The sequence below is a fragment of the Microtus ochrogaster genome, chromosome X (genome assembly GCF_000317375.1).
Source record: "Microtus ochrogaster isolate Prairie Vole_2 chromosome X, MicOch1.0, whole genome shotgun sequence".
Taxonomy (NCBI): domain Eukaryota; kingdom Metazoa; phylum Chordata; class Mammalia; order Rodentia; family Cricetidae; genus Microtus; species Microtus ochrogaster.
Genome location: NC_022026.1, coordinates 37,604,026 through 37,609,061, shown reverse-complemented (window position 1 = coordinate 37,609,061; position 5,036 = coordinate 37,604,026). Strand labels below are relative to the sequence as shown.

Genomic DNA, 5,036 nt, shown 5'->3' with positions numbered 1-5,036 from the left:
CGCCCACCCCTGGGGGATTGGAAAGGACCCTTTGGCCTTCATTCTCCACCATCACTTTTATTTTACTTATTTTGGTCTTTAAAAGTGGAGGTGTTGGGGGGATTCGAGGTGGTAATTTAAAAAAAAAGGTGGATAAATGTAAAAAAAGCAATAACAGCTGGTGACTCAAATGGTGACGTCCTATTGTCCATTGTCTGTCACTTGTATGACAGAGGCTCCTGTGCCTTCATGCTCCCGAGTCTCCTCCCCATTCCTGAGGTCACTGTGCTTATGATCTGGGTTTCTCCACCTTCCTCCGTAAGGCCACACCCTTTGACCCCACCCTCACCCTGTCGCAGCACCCTTTTGGATCTTTCCTTGGTTCCTTGGCCTTTTTCCCCTGCCCCTCACTCTCCAAATCAGTGGTCTTTTCATCCTCAGTAGGTTCCCGGAGTCTGACAACGAGTACCAGGGCCTGCAAGAGGCCAAAGAGGCAGGCAAAATGCAGGGGGTGGGCAGTAAGTAGTCTCAGCACAGAATGGAGCCCATGTAGGGCAGCCAGGAAACACAGCAGCGCATGTAGCCAGAGGCCCACAGATCCTCGAAGGCCCACAGCATCCAAGATAGCTCGAAGTGGCCCGGAGCACAGAGCCAGCAGGGCTGAGGCTAGCAGCTCCAGCAGGCGTAGGGTCAAGTTGCTAGAGAGCTGCAGATACTCCTCTGGGTCCTGCAGGTAATGTGAGGGAGCCCTAGGTTGCTCCCGTAGCCAACGCCGTTGACCAGGTTTCTTCAATAGGGCCTCTGGTCCAGTGGTGCCTTGTCCTCCTTGGGGTGACATTCCAAGGTTCTTCATGCCCCCTGAATCCACAGAATCCCATTCCAATTTAGGAATGGCTCCTCCAGTCTCCAGTCTTGCAGGCTCTTGAACGCTAGAGACAGTCTTGTCCCGCTTGAAGGAATCCTTTCTTCTGCTCCCAGGTTGATCCACTTGGACCTCTCTGCTGGACTTTGGAGCAGCCCCAGGGATCCTCGGTTTCCCCGAATCCTTGGTCTTGAAAGGCCCCACATCTCCCATTGTCTCTGGGCCACTGTCCCAGTCACTTCCAGAATTCTCGGGGGAACTGTCCGCCATCTGGGTTCTTGGGCAGGCAAGTCAGCCTTTGTTGATTTCCTGCCGCCCCAAGGTAGAGGTAGCTAGCCACCAAGCCTTTGCAGGAACATGACTGAACTGTATAGTGAGCCCACCAAATCTGGGACCGCTTTCTGACTCTGCTTAAGATTCTTGGGATCTCCTTAGAGGCCAGAATCTGTTCTGGTTCAGAATAGGTATCTGCTTGGTGATGTCTGATGTTGTTCTACTCTGAATTCAGAAAGAGCTCACGTAACCCCAAGTGTGGTAAATGGCTTGCCTCCTTGTCAGTTTAGGGGAAAAGAAATCCAACTGCCACCTCACACACTCACAAGACTTCCAGGGCCTTATAAGGCCAGGATCACCCCCACAATGTTCTGTTTTTAGATTTCCTTCCCAGCGGTCAGCACCCTAAGTGTCACTCACCAAGGCCACACCCCAAGGTGTCCTTAAAAGGTAAAAGGGGAGATGGTACTCCGTCGAAGAAGGAGGGTAGGTGGTCCAGAGTCCTTCGGTCCTAAATTTGAGGAGCCTTAAACTGCGCTGCCCGAGGGAGCTCAAGGAACAGGAAGTCCCAGTTGAGAGGAAGACAGGATGGAAGTGTCCAGCGAACTTCAAGCGGTTACACACATTCCTTAACTTAGGAGGCTCTGGGCCTACAACGTGGCCCCACTGTCCCAGGAGGGAGCAGCTGAGACGCGGCCTCCCTCTGTGAGGTCAGAAAGGAGATGTCCTTGGTGACAGCAGTCGCAGTGCAGGCCTCCTTGGGGACCCAGGTATCTAGGTGCTGCACGCTGCGGGTAGCTCTGGGGCCCAGCGTCCAGGGAGCGGCCTCATGGAGCCTTGGGAGCCCAGAAGCAGCTGTACCGGGTAGGTGCACTTTCATTCTTTTTTTTTATTACTTTATAAGTAATACCAATCAAAATTTCTACTTCCTCCCCTCCTCCCACTTCCCTCATGCTCCCCCACACACCCTCCCCCCTCCCCCTCCAGTCCTGAGAGAGGGCAAGTCCTGCTCTATGGAAAGTCCAAGGCCTTCCCCCCTCCATTCAGGCTTAGAAAGGTATGCATCCAAATAGAATAGGATCTCAAAAAGCCAGTACATGCAGTGGAGACAAATCTCAGTGCCATTATCATTGGCTTCTCAGTCTGCCCCATTTGTCAGCCTCATTCAGAGAGTCCAGTTTGATCCCATGCTCCTTCAGTCCTAGTCCAGCTGGATTTGGTGAGCTCCCATTAGTTCAGGCACACTGTCTCAGTGGTAGAGCAACCCCTTGTGGTCCTGACTTCCTTGCTCATCTTCTCCCTCCTTCTGCTCTTCAATTGGACCTTGGGAGCTCAGTCCAGTGCTCCGATGTGGGTCTCTGTCTCTATCTCCATCCATCGCCAGATGAAGGTTCTATGGTGATATTCAAGATATTCATCAGTGTGACTATGGGACAAGGCCAGTTCAGGCACCCTCTCCACCACTGCCTAGGGTCTTATCTGGGGTCATCCCCACGGACTCCTGGGAACCCCTCCAGAGCCAAGCTTCTTGCCAAACTCAAAATGGCTCCCTCAATTAAGGTATCGCCTTGCCTCCTCCCATATCCGTTCTTCCTCCATCTCAACCATCCCACCCCCTAAGCTCTCCCCAGTCCTCCCTTTCTCCCTTCTCTATCCCCCTCTCCCCCTTCCCCCACTCCACCCCATCCCCATGCTCCCAACTTTTGCCTAGCTATCTTGTGCTGGAGAGGATGTAAAGTAAGGGGAACACTCATCCATTGCTGGTGGGAATACAAACTTGTGCAACCACTTTGGAAATCAGTGTGGCAGTTTCTCAGAAAATTGGGAGTCAACCTATCTCAGGATCTAGCAATACCACTCTTGGGAATATACCCAAGAGATGCCCAATCATACTACAAAAGCACTTATTCAATTATGTTCATAGCAGCATTATTTGTAATAGCCAGAACCTGGAAACAACCTAGATGCCCCTCAATGGAAGAGTAGACAAAGAAAGTGTGGAACACATACACATTAGAGTACTACTCAGTGATAAAAAAACAATGACATCTTGAATGTTGCATGCAAATGGATGGAAATAGAAAACACTATCCTGAGTGAGATAACCCAGACCCAAAAATATGAATATGGTATGTATTCACACATTAGTGAATTCTAGCCATAAGCAAAGGGCATCGAGCCTATAGTTTGTGATCCTAGAGAAGCTAAGTAATAAGGTGAACCCAAAGAAAAGCATATATAGATTCTCCTGGGAATTGGATACACTTTCATTCTTAAATGGGTTTTTTTTCACTTTTATTTTAGTTGTATTTTTCCTTCATGTTTTTGGTCTTTGCTAGTTCTCTGCAAAGAATAGGCACTCAATAAATGTGTGTTGAATATGGACAAACAAATAAAGTGGAAATAATAATACCCCATGAGTCTATTGGATTTTAACATATGTGATAGCCCCATCATACTACAGATTTTATGTTGATGTTATACCATTCTTACAAACAAATTAAGGTCAACTTTGTTTACCTTACGTGATAGACAAGAAATTCGAGGTAGTGACTTACTCAAAATAATATGTCTTCTTGGGAGTGTGAATTGATACTGGTTTGTAAATTAATCTTGCCTTTCTCTGTCCTTCTTTTACTACCCCCTCCTTTTCTCCTTTTCTCTTAGTCCCTCTTTCCTACTGTCTGGTCCAAAGGAAACTCCATTTCCCCAAAATCTGAGAGTTAAAGGAAATCCACCTTTCCTCTTGTGAAGCCAGTTCCCCTCTACCAAATGATTCCTTTTTCTGATCACTGACAGATGGGACAAATGGCTCTCTGTGTGCCGATTAGCACACCACATATCATGCTGACCTCCAGGCTCCCTCGGTGTCACAAGGACCTGTTACACACTTCATAGTCCATGCTAGGTCTTCTCACCTCCTCACCCTAAACTTCTCCACCACATGGGCTTCTCTCCCTCCACTACTCGTTCTCCTTATAACCCAGCTACTTTTGTTAAGCTCACTCTCTTAGATGTCTTCTTTCTGTCTTCCTCCTCCCCTTCTTTCTGCTCTCTTGTATTCTGCTGGTCTCTATCTCTGCCCAGCTCCTGCTGCTTTTCTCATGACCAGGTTCATATTTTCTGCCTTTGCCTTGGGCTCTTCCAGATGTTTCTGGCTGTTCTGCTCTCTCTCTCTCTCTCTCTCTCTCTCTCTCTCTCTCTCTCTCTCTCTCTCTCTCTCTCTCTCTCTCTCTCTCTCTCTCTCTCTCTCTCTCTCTCTCATATATATATACCTTTCCCTTAACTGTACCATGGAGTGGTCTTGTTATTAGCTTATACACCTTCCTTTCTCTGTACCTCTTTTTTCTCCCCCACTGACAAATACCTATTTCTCTGTTACATTTTAATTATCTATTCTGTGTGTATGTGCATGTGTGAGAGCATGTGCATGTTAAGGTGCATATGTGGAGGTTAGTGTATAACTTGCAGGAATTGATCATCTTCTCCCATCATGTGGGATCCAGGTATTGAACACAGATCATTAGGCTTGGTGGCAGGTGTCCTCACCTGGTGAGCCCTCTCAGCAGACTTATCTATCTCTCAAAAAAAACTAATAATTTAAGGAGGCAGAGACAGGCAGATCTCTGTGAGTTCGAGGTCAGCCTGGTCTACAAGAGCTAGTTCCAGGACAGGCTCCAAAGCTACAGAGAAACCCTGTCTCGAAAAGTCACCCCCCAAAAAATTACTTTTAAGGGCTGGAGAGATGGATCAGAGGTTAAGAACACTGACTGTTCTTTCAGAGGTCCTGAGTTCAATTCCCAGCAACCACATTGTGGCTCACAATCATCTGTAATGAGATCTGGTGCCTTCTTCTGGCCTGTAACATAAATGCAGACAGACACTGTGTACATAATAATAAAAACATCTTCAAAAATTTTTA

General features: G+C 47.8%; 1 pseudogene; it reads right to left on the bottom strand.

The window, feature by feature from the left end:
* Positions 1–268: 268 nt before the first annotated feature.
* LOC101992423 lies at positions 269–1,200 on the bottom strand (annotated as a pseudogene).
* Positions 1,201–5,036: the final 3,836 nt, after the last annotated feature.